Genomic DNA, 20,000 nt, shown 5'->3' on the forward strand with positions numbered 1-20,000 from the left:
TAGTAGTATTAGTAGCACAGGGATCAGCAGTCGTCTGGGAAGCCTAATACATGTCTGTGACCAAATACAGCTGGCGGTGCGGAAATCACACACCTCACTTTGCATATTAGAACTCAATACACACCCTCAGCACTCAAGACAGTGTTTGAGAGAGAGGACGAGTGTGGAAGATGTGTGAGACATTTTAAAAAGTGTATGTTTGTGTCTCTGTGTGTTGGAATGCATGCATGTGTGTGTGTGTGTGTGTGTGTGTGTGTGTGTGTGTGTGTGTGTGTGTGTGTGTGTGTGTGTGTGTGTGTGTGTGTGTGTGTGTGTGTGTGTGTGTGTGTGTGTGTGTGTGTGTGTGTGTGTGTGTGTGTGTTGGTGTGTATGTCGAGACAACTCCTCTCCTAGCGGAGCGCCATCCATCTTCGTCAGAGTCATCGTCTCAGACAGCTGTTTAACAAACCAACACTCCACGCTGGAGACCAGCAGACCCCACAGAGCTTACACACAGAGAGGGAGAGAGAGGGGGAGAGAGGGATAGGGGGAGAGGGATAGGGGGAGGGAGAGAGGGATAGGGGGAGAGAGAGGGATAGGGGGAGAGAGAGGGGGAGAGAGAGAGGGGATAGGGGGAGGGAGAGAGGGATAGGGGGAGGGAGAGAGGGATAGGGGGAGAGAGGGATAGTGGGAGAGAGAGAGGGGGAGGGATAGGGGGAGAGAGAAGGATAGGGGGAGAGAGAGAGGGGGAGAGGGATAGGGGGAGGGAGGAGAGAGGGATAGGGGGAGGGAGAGAGGGATAGGGGGAGGGAGAGAGGGAGAGGGAGGGAGGATAGGGGGAGAGAGAGGGATAGGGGAGAGAGAGAGAGAGAGGGATAGGGGGAGAGAAGGGGGGATAGGGGGAGAGAGAGAGAGGGAGGAGAGGGGGAGAGGGATAGGGGGAGGGAGGAGAGAGGGATAGGGGGAGGGAGAGAGGGATAGGGGGGAGAGAGGATAGGGGGAGAGAGGGATAGGGGAGAGAGAGGGGGAGAGAGGGATAGGGGGGAGAGAGAGAGGGGAGAGAGGGATAGGGGGAGAGAGAGGGATAGGGGAGAGAGAGATAGGGGGAGAGGGATAGGGGGAGAGAGGATAGGGGGAGAGGGGGAGAGAGGGAGGAGAGAGGGATAGGGGGAGAGGGATAGGGATAGGGGGAGAGAGAGGGGGATAGAGAGGGATAGGGGAGGGGGAGAGGGATAGATGGAGAGAGAGATGGGGGAGATAGGGCTAGGGGGAGGAAGAGAGGGATAGGGGGAGAGATAGGGGGAGAGAGGATAGGGGGAGGGAGAGAGGGATAGGGGGAGAGAGAGGGGGATAGGGGGAGAGAGAGGGATAGGGGAGGGAGAGAGAGAGGGATAGGGGGAGAGAGAGGGGATAGGGGAGAGAGGGATAGGGGAGAGAGGGATGGGGGGAGAGAGGGATAGGGGGAGAGAGGGGGGAGAGAGAGAGTCCATTCGCCAGGACCACAAATACAAATTCCATCTAACCACCGTTGCCATAGAGCACACAAAGAACTATACATACCTCGGCATAAACATCAGCACCACACGTAACTATAATTACCTCTGCATAAACATCAGCGACGCAGTTAACTTCCTCAAAGCTGTGAACGATCGGAGAGACAAAGCAAGAAGGGTCTTCTATGCCATCAAAAGGAACATAAAATTTGACTTACTAATTAGGATCTGGCTAAAAATACTTGAATCAGTTATAGAGCCCATTGCGCTTTATGGTTGTGAGGTCTGGGGTCCGCTTCTCAGCATGCGCAATTCTGGAAAAAAATATCCTCACCTTAAAGGGTTAAGTTTAGGTATTCATTTTGAGTGGGTTAAGGTTAGGGCTATGGTTTGGGGAAGAATTAAAACTAAATAATTTAAAACAATGTTTCCATCAAGAATCGTGATGTATTCTCATGTCTTGCTAGAGCATTCTGAACTGCAGTCACCTGAGCAGAGCATTCTGAACTTCAGTCACCTGAGCAGAGCATTCTGAACTTCAGTCACCTGAGCAGAGCATTCTGAACTGCAGTCACCTGAGCAGAGCATTCTGAACTGCAGTCACCTGAGCAGAGCATTCTGAACTTCAGTCACCTGAGCAGAGCATTCTGAACTTCAGTCACCTGAGCAGAGCATTCTGAACTTCAGTCACCTGAGCAGAGCATTCTGAACTTCAGTCACCTGAGCAGAGCATTCTGAACTTCAGTCACCTGAGCAGAGCATTCTGAACTTCAGTCACCTGAGCAGAGCATTCTGAACTGCAGTCACCTGAGCAGAGCATTCTGAACTGCAGTCACCTGAGCAGAGCATTCTGAACTGCAGTCACCTGAGCAGAGCATTCTGAACTGCAGTCACCTGAGCAGAGCATTCTGAACTGCAGTCACCTGAGCAGAGCATTCTGAACTGCAGTCACCTGAGCAGAGCATTCTGAACTGCAGTCACCTGAGCAGAGCATTCGGACTCGTGAACCCTGCGCTGGTCAATCGTTTCACACCATTTTCATTGTGAGCGCAGAGGAGGGCAAATATCAAAGTTCTCGGGGAGAGAGAGAGAGTGAGAGTGAGAGACAGAGAGAGAGAGAGAGTGAGAGAGAGAGTGAGAGAGAGAGAGAGAGAGAGAGAGAGACATAGAGAGAGAAAATTGGCGCGGGCACTAGAAAAGTCTGCAGCACCCGGCCTCACCCTACTAGAATCTGAAGTCAAATGTCTGCTGTTTGCTGATGATCTGGTGCTTCTGTCACCAACCAAGGAGGGCCTACAGCAGCACCTAGATCTTCTGCACAGATTCTGCCAGACCTGGGCCCTGACAGTAAGTCTCAGAAAGACCAAAATAATGGTGTTCCAAAAATGGTCCAGTCACCAGGACCACAAATACAAATTCCATCTAGACACCGTGCCTTAGAGCACACAAAAAACTATACATACCTTGGCCTAAACATCAGCGCCACAGGTAACTTCCACAAAGCTGTGAACGAACTGAGAGACAAGGCAAGAAGGGCCTTCTACGCCATCAAAAGGAACATAAAATCCAACATACCAATTAGGATTTGGCTAAAAATACTTGAATCAGTCATAGAGCCCATTGCTCTTTATGGTTGTGAGGTCTGGGGTCCGCTCACCAACCAAGATTTCCCAAAATGGGACAAACACCAAATTGAGACTCTGCATGCAGAATTCTGCAAAAATATCCTCTGTGTACAACGTAGAACACCAAATAATGCATGCAGAGCAGAATTAGGCCGATACCCACTAATTATCAAAATCCAGAAAGAGCCATTCAATTCTACAACCACCTAAAAGAAATTGATTCCCAAACCTTCCATAACAAAGCCATCACCTACAGAGAGATGAACCTGGAGAAGAGTCCCCTAAGCAAGCTGGTCCTGGGGCTCTGTTCACAAACACACTCCACAGAGCACCAGGACAGCAGCACAATTAGACCCAACCAAATCATGAGAAAACAAAAAGATAATTACTTGACACATTGGAAAGAATGAACAAAAAAACAGAGCAAACTAGAATGCTATTTGGCCCTAAACAGAGAGTACACAGTGGCAGAATACCTGACCAGTGTGACTGACCCAAACTTAAGGAAAGCTTTGACTATGTACAGACTCAGTGAGCATAGCCTTGCTATTGAGAAAGGCCGCCGTAGGCAGACATGGCTCTCAAGAGAAGACCGGCCATGTGCTCACTGCCCACAAAATGAGGTGGAAACTGAGCTGCACTTCCTAACCTCCTGCCCAATGTATGACCATATTAGAGATACATATTTCCCTCAGATTACACAGATCCACAAAGAATTTGAAAACAAATCCAATTTTGATAAACTCCCATATCTACTGGGTAAAATTCCACAGTGTGCCGTCACAGCAGCAAGATTTGTGACCTGTTGCCACGAGAAAAGGGCAACCAGTGAAGAACAAACACCATTGTAAATACAACCCATATTTATGCTTATTTATTTTATCTTGTGTCCTTTAACCATTTGTACATTGTTAAAACACTGTATATATATAATATGACATTTGTAATGTCTTTATGTTTTGAAACTTCTGTATGTGTAATGTTTCCTGTTAATTTTTATTGTTTATTTCACTTTATATATTCACTTTATATATTATCTACCTCACTTGCTTTGGCAATGTTAACACATGTTTCCCATGCCAATAAAGCCCTTGAATTGAATTGAGAGAGAGAGAGAGAGACAAAGATAGAGAGAGAGATAGAGAGAGAGAGAACATGAGAAGATTGAGGTCAGCAGCTTTTCACGATATAGATCAGAAAGAGCTTGAAGAGACACAACATTTACTTTTTATTTAACAGGGTGGAAACCCCAATACTGGATCATGTCTGAACAGGCTGGTCTTCTGGCGTAATTATATTAAATCTGGTTCATATGGTCTATTTCTTTTAGCTAATGTTATCTGTTTACCAGGTAAGTTGGCTCAGAAAAAAACATTCTTAGTTGTAGAGAAAGAGTTACAGGGGAGAGGAGAGGAGAGGATGAGTGGAGGAGAAAGAGAGAGGAGAGGAGAGGGGGGGAGAGGTGAGGAGAGGAGAGGAGAGGAGGGAGGAGGGAGGGGAGGAGAAGAGAAGAGAGAGGAGAGGAGAGGAGAGGAGAGGAGAGGGGGGGGGAGGAGTAGAGAAGAGAAGAGAAGAGAAGAGAGGAGAGGAGAGGAGAGGAGAGGAGAGGAGAGGAGAGGAGAGGAGAGGAGAGGAGAGGAGAGGAGAGGAGAGGAGAGGAGAGGAGAGGAGAGGAGAGGAGTCTTCTCCATAGAAAATAATTGGTAACTCCAATGACCTCCAAAAATAATTTCCTGGATGTATTTTCCTCAGGGTTTCGCCAAATAAGTTCTGTTATACTCACAGACACTATTTTAACCGTTTCAGAAACATCAGAGTGTTTTCTATCCAATACTAATACTGCACATGCATATCCTAGCTTCTGGGCCTGAGTAGCAGGCAGTTTACTTTGGGCACCTGATTCATCCGAACTTCCGAATACTGACCCCTATCCCTAAGAGGTTTAAACCACTCACTAACCTTATGTTTCTCTGGAGAAGAGCGTCTCCTAAATGACTCACTTGTACATGCAAATGTAATGGATCCCATTAAGACTAAATGACTAACCAACGTGTAGCTAATTGGAGGATCTCTGTAACCAACCATATGGGGTTTTATTAATTGGAGAGTCGATGTCACCAATCATATGAGGGTTTATTAATTGGAGAGTCCATGTCACCAATCATATGGGGTTTTATTAATTGGAGAGTCCATGTCACCAATCATATGGGGTTTTATTAATTGGAGAGTCCATGTCACCAACCATATGGGGTTTTATTAATTGGAGAGTCCATGTCACCAATCATATGGGGTTTTATTAATTGGAGAGTCCATGTCACCAACCATATGGGGTTTTATTAATTGGAGAGTCCATGTCACCAATCATATGGGGTTTTATTAATTGGAGAGTCCATGTCACCAATCATATGGGGTTTTATTAATTGGAGAGTCCATGTCACCAATCATATGGGGTTTTATTAATTGGAGAGTCCATGTCACCAACCATATGGGGTTTTATTAATTGGAGAGTCCATTAACCAATCATATGAGGTTTTATTAATTGGAGAGTCCATTAACCAATCATATGGGGTTTTATTAATTGGAGAGTCCATGTCACCAACCATATGGGGTTTTATTAATTGGAGAGTCCATGTCACCAATCATATGGGGTTTTATTAATTGGAGAGTCGATGTCACCAATCATATGAGGGTTTATTAATTGGAAAGTCCATGTCACCAATCATATGGGGTTTTATTAATTGGAGAGTCCATGTCACCAACCATATGGGGTTTTATTAATTGGAGAGTCCATTAACCAATCATATGAGGTTTTATTAATTGGAGAGTCGATGTCACCAATCATATGAGGTTTTATTAATTGGCGAGGGGCATAAAGGTTAACTAACAAGAGTATTTAAGTTTAAATCACAAAACTTAGGATGCATAACTCAAAAGATCAGATGACATGTGGTTTCTACTGTTTCCGCAATGGGTAAAATACGAAATAGGTATCACATATACATCCGAATTGGAGGGAAACACAGCTGTACCGTATGTACATTAGCATTGGGTCCAAAACCTTTAAACATGTTGTTACGTTGCCCAGCAAGAAACCCTCAAAAGTGTCGCACAAACAGAAGGGGGAACAACCAGTCACTGACAACAACCCTCGACATCTCTGAAACTAAAGAGGGAACCAACAACCACCCTCCACATCTCTCAAACTGAAGAGGGAACCAACACTGACAACAACCCTCCACATCTCTCAAACAGAAGAGGTAACCAACACTGACAACAACCCTCCACATCTCTCAAACAGAAGAGGTAACCAACAACAACCCTCCACATCTCTCAAACAGAAGAGGGAACCAACAACAACCCTACACATCTCTCAAACAGAAGAGGTAACCAACACTGACAACAACCCTCCACATCTCTCAAACAGAAGAGGTAACCAACACTGACAACAACCCTCCACATCTCTCAAACAGAAGAGGGAACCAACAACCACCCTCCACATCTCTCAAACAGAAGAGGGAACCAACAACAACCCTCCACATCTCTCAAACAGAAGAGGGAACCAACAACAACCCTCCACATCTCTCAAACAGAAGAGGTAACCAACACTGACAACAACCCTCCACATCTCTCAAACAGAAGAGGTAACCAACACTGACAACAACCCTCCACATCTCTCAAACAGAAGAGGTAACCAACACTGACAACAACCCTCCACATCTCTCAAACAGAAGAGGTAACCAACACTGACAACAACCCTCCACATCTCTCAAACAGAAGAGGGAACCAACAACAACCCTCCACATCTCTCAAACAGAAGAGGTAACCAACACTGACAACAACCCTCCACATCTCTCAAACAGAAGAGGGAACCAACAACAACCCTCCACATCTCTCAAACAGAAGAGGTAACCAACACTGACAACAACCCTCCACATCTCTCAAACAGAAGAGGTAACCAACACTGACAACAACCCTCCACATCTCTCAAACAGAAGAGGTAACCAACACTGACAACAACCCTCCACATCTCTCAAACAGAAGAGGTAACCAACACTGACAACAACCCTCCACATCTCTCAAACAGAAGAGGGAACCAACACTGACAACAACCCTCCACATCTCTCAAACAGAAGAGGTAACCAACAACAACCCTCCACATCTCTCAAACAGAAGAGGGAACCAACAACAACCCTCCACATCTCTCAAACAGAAGAGGTAACCAACAACAACCCTCCACATCTCTCAAACAGAAGAGGGAACCAACACTGACAACAACCCTCCACATCTCTCAAACAGAAGAGGGAACCAACAACAACCCTACACATCTCTCAAACAGAAGAGGTAACCAACACTGACAACAACCCTCCACATCTCTCAAACAGAAGAGGGAACCAACACTGACAACAACCAGAACAAAACCGGTGTGGAGTTCTGAAAGACGCTCATATGGGGGGGTCCACTGAAAGTTGACTAGTAACCTGGGACATAAAAGACACCCAACCTGAGACCCACTAAATGTGCCCAATAAGAGACTAATTGAATTAAAACACCAAACTTAAAGACAGGAAACAAACCAAAAATGAGGCGCCAATAAAACAAGGAAGATCAGATATTATTTTATTTTTTTATCAAGTAAAAGTGGTGACCCTCCACATCTCTCAAATAGCAGCCAGCACGGGTGAATCACATACTGATTAACAAGGTGACACCCATCGGCATGTCTAAAGTGCCTAACATGCTAACGTGCCTACGTGCCTAACGTGCTAACGTGCCTAACGTGCTAACGTGCCTAAAGTGCTAACGTGCCAAACGTGCCAAACGTGCTAACGTGCCTAACGTGCCAACGTGCTAACGTGCCTACGTGCCTAATGTGCCTACGTGCCTAACGTGCCTAACGTGCTAACGTGATAACATGCCTACGTGCCTAACGTGCTAACGTGCCTAACGTGCCTAACGTGCCTAACGTGCTAATGTGCTAACATGCCTACGTGCCTAACGTGCTAACGTGCTAACATGCCTACGTGCCTAATGTGCCTACGTGCCTAATGTGCCTAACGTGCTAACATGCCTACGTGCCTAACGTGCTAATGTGCCTAACGTGCTAATGTGCTAACATGCCTACGTGCCTAACGTGCTAACGTGCTAACATGCCTATGTGCCTAACGTGCCTACGTGCCTAACGTGCCTACGTGCCTAACGTGCTAACATGCCTACGTGCCTAACGTGCCTACATGCCTAACGTGCCTAACATGCTAACATGCCTACGTGCCTAACGTGCTAACGTGCCTACGTGCCTAACGTGCTAACGTGCTAACATGCCTATGTGCCTAACGTGCCTACGTGCCTAACGTGCCTAACGTGCCTATGTGCCTAATGTGCCTAACGTGCTAACATGCCTACGTGCCTAATGTGCTAACGTGCTAACATGCCTACGTGCCTAACGTGCTAACATGCCTAACGTGCCTACGTGCCTAACGTGCTAACGTGCCTACGTGCCTAACGTGCCTAACGTGCTAACGTGCCTACGTGCCTAACGTGCTAAGGTGCTAACATGCCTACGTGCCTAACGTGCCTACGTGCCTAACGTGCCTAACATGCCTACGTGCCTAACGTGCTAACGTGCCTAACGTGCCTAACGTGCCAACGTGCTAACGTGCCTACGTGCCTAATGTGCCTACGTGCCTAACATGCCTAACGTGCTAACGTGCTAACATGCCTACGTGCCTAACGTGCTAACATGCCTAACGTGCCTTACGTGCTAATGTGCTAACATGCCTACGTGCCTAACGTGCTAACGTGCTAACATGCCTACGTGCCTAACGTGCCTACGTGCCTAACGTGCTAACATGCCTACGTGCCTAACGTGCTAACGTGCCTAAAGTGCCTAACGTGCTAATGTCCTAACATGCCTACGTGCCTAACGTGCTAACGTGCTAACATGCCTACGTGCTTAATGTGCCTACATGCCTAACGTGCCTAACGTGCTAACGTGCCTACGTGCCTAACGTGCTAACGTGCTAACGTGCCTACGTGCCTAACGTGCCTAACGTGCTAACATGCCTACGTGCCTAACGTGCTAACGTGCCTACATGCCTAACGTGCCTAACGTGCCTAACGTGCCTAACGTGCTAACGTGCTAACATGCCTACGTGCCTAACGTGCTAACGTGCCTACGTGCCTAACGTGCCTAACGTGCCTAACGTGCTAACGTGCTAACGTGCTAACGTGCTAACGTGCCTACATGCCTAATGTGCCTAACGTGCTCATGTCCAACCTCAAAACATAAATGTAAAAACCAAAGCCTGTAATTATGCTACCTTTACAGAGATAACATGATGCACTTAAAAGTAAATGCTTCAGCTGAAACACTAACGTGTGTGTGTGTGTGTGTGTGTGTGTGTGTGTGTGTGTGTGTGTGTGTGTGTGTGTGTGTGTGTGTGTGTGTGTGTGTGTGTGTGTGTGTTGTGTCAGGTGAAAATAAATGTCTCTGTCCTCTCTGAAAGGTGAATGCCCTTCTCTTTAAGACTTGCCCTTTTAAAAATAAGACGTGACAATGGCTACTAATGCCCTGTGTGTGTGTGTGTGTGTGTGTGTGTGTGTGTGTGTGTGTGTGTGTGTGTGTGTGTGTGTGTGTGTGTGTGTGTGTGTGTGTGTGTGTGTGTGTGTGTGTGTGTGTGTGTGTGTGTGTGTGTGTGTGTGTGTGTGTGTGTGTGTGTGTGTGTGTGTGTGTGTGTGTGTGTGTGTGTGTGTGTGTGTGTGTGTGTGTGTGTGTGTGTGTGTGTGTTGCTAACGCAACCTGTATTGTTGTAGATCACAGGAAGCTGCTGACTGGAGAACGGCTCATAATAACGGCCGGAAAAGAGCCAATGGAACGGCACCCCTGGAAACCATGGAAACCATGTGTTTGATACCATCCCACTGACTCCGCTCCAGTTATTATCACGAGCCAGGTTCTCCTTAATTAAGGTGCCACCAGCCTCCTGTGGTGCAGATCACACATGAACACTTGTTTCAGACATATGGATGGAAGAGAGAACATTGAAGAGAGAGAAGGTGAAGAGAGAGAATGTGAAGAGAGAGAACGTGAAGGGAGAGAAGGTGCAGAGAGAAGGTGAAGAGAGAGAAGGTAGTGAAGAGAGAGAAGGTGAAGAGAGAACGAGAAGAGAGAGAAGGTGAAGAGAGAGAAGGTGAAGAGAGAGAAGGTGAAGAGAGAGAAGATGAAGAGAGAGAACGAGAAGAAAGAGAAGGTGAAGAGAGAGAAGGTGAAGAGAGAACGAGAAGAGAGAGAAGGTGCAGAGAGAAGGTGAAGAGAGAGAAATTGAAGAGAGAGAAGGTGAAGAGAGAGAAGGTGAAGAGAGAGAAGGTGAAGAGAGAGAAGGTGGTGAAGAGAGAGAAGGTGAAGAGAGAGAACGAGAAGAGAGAGAAGGTGAAGAAAGAGAAGGTGAAGAGAGAACGAGAAGAGAGAGAAGGTGAAGAGAGAGAAGGTGAAGAGAGAACGAGAAGAGAGAGAAGGTGAAGAGAGAGAAGGTGAAGAGAGAACGAGAAGAGAGAGAAGGTGAAGAGAGAGAAGGTGAAGAGAAAGAAGGTGAAGAGAGAGGAGGTGAAGAGAGAGGTGGTGAAGAGAGAACGAGAAGAGAGAGAAGGTGAAGAGAGAGAAGGTGAAGAGAGAAGGTGAAGAGAGAGAAGGTGAAGAGAGAACGAGAAGAGAGAGAAGGTGAAGAGAGAACGAGAAGAGAGAGAAGGTGAAGAGAGAGAAGGTGAAGAGAGAAGGTGAAGAGAGAGAAGGTGAAGAGAGAACGAGAAGAGAGAGAAGGTGAAGAGAGAGAAGGTGAAGAGAGAGAACGAGAAGAGAGAGAAGGTGAAGAAAGAGAAGGTGAAGAGAGAGAAGGTGAAGAAAGAGAAGGTGAAGAGAGAACGAGAAGAGAGAGAAGGTGAAGAGAGAGAACGGGAAGAGAGAGAAGGTGAAGAGAGAGAAGGTGAAGAGAGAACGAGAAGAGAGAGAAGGTGAAGAGAGAGAAGGTGAAGAGAGAACGAGAAGAGAGAGAAGGTGAAGAGAGAAGGTGAAGAGAGAGAAGGTGAAGAGAGAACGAGAATAGAGAGAAGGTGAAGAGAGAATGAGAAGAGAGAGAAGGTGAAGAGAGAAGGTGAAGAGAGAGAAGGTGAAGAGAGAGAAGGTGAAGATAGAGAAGGTGAAGAGAGAAGGTGAAGAGAGAGAACGTGAAGAGAGAGAACGTGAAGAGAGAGAAGGTGAAGAGAGAGAAGGTGAAGAGAGAAGGTGAAGAGAGAGAAGGTGGTGAAGAGAGAGAAGGTGAAGAGAGAGAAGGTGAAGAGAGAGAAGGTGAAGAGAGGGAATGTGAAGAGAGAGAAGGTGAAGAGAGAACGAGAAGAGAGAGAAGGTGAAGAGAGAGAAGGTGAAGAGAGAACGAGAAGAGAGAGAAGGTGAAGAGAGAGAAGGTGAGGAGAGAAGGTGAAGAGAGAGAAGGTGAAGAGAGAGAAGGTGAAGAGAGAGAAGGTGAAGAGAGAGAACGAGAAGAGAGAACGTGAAGAGAGAGAACGTGAAGAGAGAGAAGGTGAAGAGAGAAGGTGAAGAGAGAGAAGGTGAGGAGAGAAGGTGAAGAGAGAGAGGGTGAAGAGAGAGAAGGTGAAGAGAGAGAACGAGAAGAGAGAGAAGGTGAAGAGAGAGAACGAGAAGAGAGAGAAGGTGAAGAGAGAGAACATGAAGAGAGAACGTGAAGAGAGAACAGAACAGAGGTAGAAAAGAAGAGAGCATGACAAGACAGAATTAAGATCCTACATCTGTAGACGCAGTTCAATCAATAGTGTCTTCAATGCCAAGCCATTACACAATGGGACAGGGATCAATGGCCTTCACACACACACACACACACACACACACACACACACACACACACACACACACACACACACACACACACACACACACACACACACACACACACACACACACACACACACACACACACACACACACACACACACACACACGCGCTCCTGCAGCTTCATGAAATGTCAATTATTATGAGGATTATAATTAATGGACATTTTTGTAGCGGTTAATACTAGTGTAAAAGGGGAAATAACAAACTTTGGAAGACTTTTAAAAACTCAAATACACTACAGGTTGCAGGAGAATTCTCAGCGACAAATGAGTGATCAAATGATGATCCGACACCTGTACACTTATAGCGTTGCCTTCTGTTGGCTAGTTTCCTGGTGAGATACATGCCATCATATACAGGTTCAAACCTCAGAGCACACACACACACACACACACACACACACACACACACACACACACACACACACACACACACACACACACACACACACACACACACACACACACACACACACACACACACACACACACACACACACACACACACACACACACACACACACACACACACACACACACACACACACACGGCCAGGTTAACACCATGACAGCTGTCAGTGCTCTGCTACACCATCCATTTGCTATTATGACACACCTCATAGCTGTCAATCAAACATAGTGGGTCATGGAACAACACAATCACTCTCTCCCCGTCTCTCTCTCCCCAGTCTCTCTCTCCCAGTCTCTCTCTCCCAGTCTCACTCTCTCCCCCGTCTCTCCCTCCCCCGTCTCTCTCTCCCTTCCTTTCTCACCGTCTCTCCCTTCCTTTCTCACCGTCTCTCCCTTCCTTTCTCCCACTTACTGTCAATTATTTTTCTTCTCATCCCTCCTCTTCTTGCACTTTCTCTAAGCCTCCATCTCCACATCTCTCCACCTCTCTCCCTAAACCTCTGTCACTCTCTCTCTCTCAGTCCCCTTCTCTTAACACTGACCCATACATCACTTAGTACTACCTCACCCTCTGCTTCCTCCATAGTTCGATTTCCCTCCCCTCTTCCTCCCCTTCCTGTCTCTGCAGCTATCCCCTCTTCCTCCCCTTCCTGTCCCTGCAGCTATCCCCTCTTCCTCCCCTTCCTGTCTCTGCAGCTATCCCGTCTTCCTCCCCTTCCTGTCTCTGCAGCTATCCCCTCTTCCTCCCCTTCCTGTCTCTGCAGCTATCCCCTCTTCCTCCCCTTCCTGTCCCTGCAGCTATCCCCTCTTCCTCCCCTTCCTGTCTCTGCAGCTATCCCCCCCTTCCTGTCTCTGCAGCTATCCCGTCTTCCTCCCCCCCTTCCTGTCTCTGCAGCTATCCCCTCTCCCCCCCTTCCTGTCTCTGCAGCTATCCCCTCTTCCTCCCCTTCCTGTCTCTGCAGCTATCCCGTCTTCCTCCTCTTCCTGTCTCTGCAGCTATCCCCTCTCCCCCCCTTCCTGTCTCTGCAGCTATCCCCTCTTCCTCCCCTTCCTGTCACCTGCTTCTCTCCTTCCTCTTTCTGGGTTGTGGGTGATTGTTCTTCACTGGTTACCCTTTTCTCGTGGGAACACGTCACACATCTCGCTGCTGTGATTGGATTTGTTTCCAAATTATTTGTGGATCTGTGTAATCTGAGGGTAATATGTGTCGTACATTGGGCAGGAGGTTAAGAAGTGCAGCTCAGTTTCCACCTCATTTTGTGGGTAGCCAGGTCTGCCTAAGGCGGCCTTTCTCAATAGCAAGGCTCACTAAGTCTGTACATAGTCAAAGCTTTCCTTAAGTGTGTGTCAGTCACAGTGGTCAGGTATTCTGCCACTGTGTACTCTCTGTTTAGGGCCAAATAGCATTCTAGTTTTCTCTATTTTTTTGTTAATTCTTTCCAATGTGTCAAGTAATTATCTTGTTGTTTTGTCATGATTTGGTTGGGTCTAATTGTGCTGCTGTCCTGGGGCTCTGTGGGGTGTGTTTGTGTTTGTGAACAGAGCCCCATTACAAGCTTGCTTAGTTCTGCTGGTCTAATTCTGCTCTGCATGTACTATTTGGTGTTTTACGTTATACACTGAGGATATTTTTGCAGAATTCTGCATGCAGAGTCTCAATTTGATGTTTGTTCCGTTTTGTGAATTATTGGTTGGTGAGCGGACCCCGGACCTCACAACCATAAAGGGTAATGGTTTCTATAGCTGATTTAAGTATTTTTCGCCAGATCCTAATTGGTATATCAAATTTGATGTTCCTATTGATGGCGTAGAAGGCCCTTCTTGCTTTGTCTCTCAGATCGTTCACAGCTTTGTGGAAGTTACCTGTGGCGCTGATGTTTAAGCCGAAGTATGTGTAGTTGTTTGTGTGCTCTAAGGCAACTTTGTCTAGATGGAATTTGTATTTGTGGTCCTGGCAACTGGACCTAGTTTGGAACACCATTATTTTGGTCTTACTGAGATGTACTGTCAGGGCCCAGGTCTGGCAGAAGATCTAGGTGCTGCTGTAGACCCTCCTTGGTTGGTGACAGAAGCACCAGATCATCAGCAAACAGTAGACATTTGACTTCGGATTCTAGTAGGGTGAGGCCGGGTGCTGCAGACTGTTCTAGTGCCCTCGCCAATTCATTGAAATATATGTTGAAGAGGTTGGGGCTTAAGCTGCATCCCTGTCTCACCCCACGGCCCTGTGGGAAAAAATGTGTGTGTTTTTTGCCAATTTTAACTGCACACTTGTTGTTATGTGTACATGGGTTTAATAATGTTGTATGTTTTCCCTCGACACCCATTTCCATCAATTTGTATAGCAAACCCTCGTGCCAAATTGAGTTAAAATAAACTTTTTAAATCAAGAAAGCATGAGAAGACTTTGTCTTTGTTTTGTTTTGTTTGGTTGTCAATTGGGGTGTGCAGGGTGAATACATGGTCTGTTGTATTGTAATTTGATAAAAAGCCAATTTGAAATTTGCTCAGTACATTGTTGTCATTGAGGAAATGTACGAGTATGCTGTTAATGATAAGGCAGAGGATTTTCCCAAGGTTACTGTTGACACATATCCCACGGTAGTTATTGGGATCAAATTTGTCTCAACTTTTGTGGACTGGCGTGATCAGTCCTTCGTTTCAAATATTGGGGAAGATGCAGAGCTAAGGATGATGTTAAAGAGTTTAACCAATTGGACTTTGTGGTCTGTATATTCATTTAATTTAGGATACCATCAGGGCTTTTTGGGTTGGAGGGTTTTTATTTTGTCCTGTAGTTCATTCAATGTAATTGGAGAATCCAGTGGGTTCTGGTAGTCTAATAGTTGATTCTAAGATTCTTTTGATCATGTAAATGTTTTTGCTGTTTGTTCTTTGTTATAGAGCCAAAGGGATTGGAGGTGGTTTATCCATCTCTGTATTGGATAGATAATTATTCGTGTTGTTGTTTAATGTTTTAGAATTTTCCCAGAAGTGGTTAGATTCTATGGATTCTATGGATTCTTCAATTACATTGAGCTGATTTCTGACATGCTGTTCCATCTTTTTCCGTAGAGTATTTCTGTATTGTTTTAGTGATTCACCATAGTGAAGGCGTAGACTCAGGTGTTCTGGGTCTCTATGTTTTCTTTTCTTTTTTTCTTTGAGATTTTTTAGATTTGATAGGGAAGCTGAGAGGTCAAATATACCGTTAAGATGTTCTACTGCCAAGTTTACACCTTCACTATTACAGTGGAACATTTTGTCCAGGAAATTGTCTAGAAGGGATTGAATTTGTTGCCTTGTATTTTGGTAGGTTTCTACACTACTTCCCTTCCATCTACAGCATTTCTTAATATTATTCAGTTCCTTTGGCTTTGATGCCTCATGGTTGAGTTTTGCTCAGTTGAAGTAGACTGTGATTTTGCTGTGATCTGATAGCGGTGTCAGTGGGCTGACTGTGAACGCTCTGAGAGACTCTGGGTTGAGGTCAGTGATAAAGTAGTCTACAGTACTACTGCCAAGAGATGAGATATAGGTGTACCTACTATAGGAGTCCCCTCGAAGCCTATTGACTATGTACATACCCAGGATGTAACAGAGCTATAGGTGTACCTACCATAGGAGTCCCCTCGAAGCCTATTGACTATGTACATACACAGGATGTAACAGAGCTATAGGTGTACCTACCATAGGAGTCCCCTCGAAGCCTATTGACTATGTACATACCCAGGATGTAACAGAGCTATAGGTGTACCTACCATAGGAGTCCCCTCGAAGCCTATTGACTATGTACATACCCAGGATGTAACAGAGCTATAGGTGTACCTACCATAGGAGTTCCCTCGAAGCCTATTGACTATGTACCTACTATAGGAGTCCCCTCAAAGCCTATTGACTATGTACATACCCAGCGTGCGACAGAGCTGCGGGAGTTGTGACCCATTTTTGTTGGTTATGTTGTCATAGTTGTGTCTAGGGGGGCATATGGGGGAGGGGATGCTGTCACCTCCAGGTAGGTGTTTGTCCCCCTGTGTGCTGAGGGTGTCAGGTTCTTGTCCAGCTGTTGGTATTTAGGTCGCCACAGACTAGTACATGTCCCTGGGCCTGGAAACGGTTGCTCTCCCCCTCTAGGATGGAAAAGCTGTCTTCATTAAAGTTTGGGGATTCTAAGACTCAATCATAGACACTCTTACTGACAGTGTTGGCTGCTTTGTGTGAGGTGTTGTTGTCTCTACCTTCTTGCCCTTTGTGCTGTTGTCAGTGCCCAATAATGTGTGTACCATGTTTTGTGCTGCTACCATGTTGTGCTGCTACCATGTTGTGGTGCTACCATGTTGTGTTGCTACCATGTTGTGTTGCTACCATGTTGTGTTTCTACCATGTTGTGTTGTTACCATGTTGTGTTGTTACCATGTTGTGTTGCTACCATGTTGTGCTGCTACCATGTTGTGCTGCTACCATGTTGTGTTGCTACCATGTTGTGCTGCTACCATGTTGTGCTGCTACCATGTTGTGTTGCTACCATGTTGTGTTGCTATCATGTTGTCTTCAAGAGAGCGAGAGTTGCACCCCTTCTGAAAAAACCTACACTCGATCCCTCCGATGTCAACAATTACAGACCAGTATCCCTTCTTTCTTTTCTCTCCAAAACTCTTGAACGTGCCGTCCTTGGCCAGCTCTCCCGCTATCTCTCTCTGAATGACCTTCTTGATCCAAATCAGTCAGGTTTCAAGACTAGTCATTCAACTGAGACTGCTCTCCTCTGTATCACGGAGGCGCTCCGCACTGCTAAAGCTAACTCTCTGTCCTCTGCTCTCATCCTTCTAGATCTATCGGCTGCCTTCGATACTGTGAACCATCAGATCCTCCTCTCCACCCTCTCCGAGTTGGGCATCTCCGGCGCGGCCCACGCTTGGATTGCGTCCTACCTGACAGGTCGCTCCTACCAGGTGGCGTGGCGAGAATCTGTCTCCTCACCACGCGCTCTCACCACTGGTGTCCCCCAGGGCTCTGTTCTTGGCCCTCTCCTATTCTCGCTATACACCAAGTCACTTGGCTCTGTCATAACCTCACATGGTCTCTCTTATCATTGCTATGCAGACGACACACAATTAATCTTCTCCTTTCCCCCTTCTGATGACCAGGTGGCGAATCGCATCTCTGCATGTCTGGCAGACATATCAGTGTGGATGACGGATCACCACCTCAAGCTGAACCTCGGCAAGACGGAGCTGCTCTTCCTCCCGGGGAAGGACTGCCCGTTCCATGATCTCGCCATCACGGTTGACAACTCCATTGTGTCCTCCTCCCAGAGCGCCAAGAACCTTGGCGTGATCCTGGACAACACCCTGTCGTTCTCAACTAACATCAAGGCGGTGGCCCGTTCCTGTAGGTTCATGCTCTACAACATCCGCAGAGTACGACCCTGCCTCACACAGGAAGCGGCGCAGGTCCTAATCCAGGCACTTGTCATCTCCCGTCTGGATTACTGCAACTCGCTGTTGGCTGGGCTCCCTGCCTGTGCCATTAAACCCCTTCAACTCATCCAGAACGCCGCAGCCCGTCTGGTGTTCAACCTTCCCAAGTTCTCTCACGTCACCCCGCTCCTCCGTTCTCTCCACTGGCTTCCAGTTGAAGCTCGCATCCGCTACAAGACCATGGTGCTTGCCTACGGAGCTGTGAGGGGAACGGCACCTCAGTACCTCCAGGCTCTGATCAGGCCCTACACCCAAACAAGGGCACTGCGTTCATCCACCTCTGGCCTGCTCGCCTCCCTACCACTGAGGAAGTACAGCTCCCGCTCAGCCCAGTCAAAACTGTTCGCTGCCCTGGCCCCCCAATGGTGGAACAAACTCCCTCACGACGCCAGGACAGCGGAGTCAATCACCACCTTCCGGAGACACCTGAAACCCCACCTCTTTAAGGAATACCTAGGATAGGTTAAGTAATCCCTCTCACCCCACCCCCCTAAGTTTTAGATGCACTATTGTTAAGTGACTGTCCCACTGGATGTCATAAGGTGAATGCACCAATTTGTAAGTCGCTCTGGATAAGAGCGTCTGCTAAATGACTTAAATGTAATGTAAATGTTGTGCTGCTACCATGTTGTGCTGCTACCATGTTGTGTTGCTACCATGTTGTGTTGCTACCATGTTGTGTTGCCACCATGTTGTGCTGCTACCATGAAGAGGCTGTCTTCATTAAAGTTTGAGAATTCTAGTGTGGGGGGGGTGGGGGTATACTGTAGGTAGCACACATGAGGACAATTTTCTCTGTTCAGATCATTTCCTTATTCATTTCAAGACAGATGTCAAATGTTCCTGTTTTGACGAATTTAACAGTGTGGGTCAGGTCTGATCTATATCAAATTAGCATATTACCCCCTGAGTCCCTCCACACACCTGGTAGTTTGGTGGACAACCAGCTCTCTGTAACCAGTGGGTCCGTCTCCTCTATACCACCCACCTGGTAGTTTGGTGGACAACCAGCTTTCTGTAACCAGTGGGTCTGTCTCCTCTATACCACCCACCTGGTAGTTTGGTGGATAGGACAACCAGCTTTCTGTAACCAGTGGGTCCGTATCCTCTATATCAGGTTTCTTACAGGACAATGTTTGTATTTCCAATTTATTTGATGAAGTCTGGGTTCCCGATCTTTAGGCCAAAGGCAGATGACCTCTGACCTTGTATATTCCAGGATGAGATAGTAAAAAGCTCTGTGTTCCATGGTGTGTAATGTTGTATTTGTGTTGACCTCTGACCTTGTATATTCCAGGATGATTAGTAAAAAATTTGTGTTCCATAGTGTGTAATGTTGTATTTGTGTTGACCTCTGACCTTGTATATTCCAGGATGATTAGTAAAAAATTTGTGTTCCATAGTGTGTAATGTTGTATTTGTGTTGACCTCTGACCTTGTATATTCCAGGATGATTAGTAAAAAATTTGTGTTCCATAGTGTGTAATGTTGTATTTGTGTTGACCTCTGACCTTGTATATTCCAGGATGAGATAGTAAAAAGCTCTGTGTTCCATAGTGTCTAGTGTTGTTTTAGTTTATGCTCAAAACTATTACAGTACCAAACCATTGACTGGTCAGGGTGGGGATGTGGCTGTGAAATGCTGGGGCTGCGGTTGAGGGTGATGTCCTTCAGGGTGCTGCCTTGTAGATGTGGACCTGGTCATAGAGGCTGTTCTAGTCCAGGGTGGGGTGGTCATAGAGGCTGTTCTAGTCCAGGGTGGGGTGGTGGACCTGGTCATAGAGGCTGTTCTAGTCCAAGGTGAGGTGGTGGACCTGGTCATAGAGGCTGTTCTAGTCCAGGGTGGACCTGGTCATAGAGGCTGTTCAAGTCCAGGGTGGACCTGGTCATAGAGGCTGTTCTAGTCCAAGGTGAGGTGGTGGACCTGGTCATAGAGGCTGTTCTAGTCCAAGGTGGGGTGGTGGACCTGGTCATAGAGGCTGTTCAAGTCCAGGGTGGACCTGGTCATAGAGGCTGTTCTAGTCCAAGGTGAGGTGGTGGTAGAGGCTGTTCAAGTCCAAGGTGGGGTGGTGGACCTGGTCATACAGGCTGTTCTCGTCCAGGGTGGACCTGG

The 20,000-nt window shown here is 46.8% G+C and overlaps 1 protein-coding gene across 3 annotated transcripts in view; it reads right to left on the reverse strand.

The window, feature by feature from the left end:
- Window positions 1-20,000, reverse strand: part of cadm2a (cell adhesion molecule 2a) — an 895,315-nt gene that overhangs the window by 548,464 nt on the left and 326,851 nt on the right. The gene's annotated exons all lie outside the window — the stretch shown is intronic.

The sequence above is a fragment of the Oncorhynchus gorbuscha genome, linkage group LG20, assembly GCF_021184085.1.
Source record: "Oncorhynchus gorbuscha isolate QuinsamMale2020 ecotype Even-year linkage group LG20, OgorEven_v1.0, whole genome shotgun sequence".
NCBI classification, from domain to species: domain Eukaryota; kingdom Metazoa; phylum Chordata; class Actinopteri; order Salmoniformes; family Salmonidae; genus Oncorhynchus; species Oncorhynchus gorbuscha.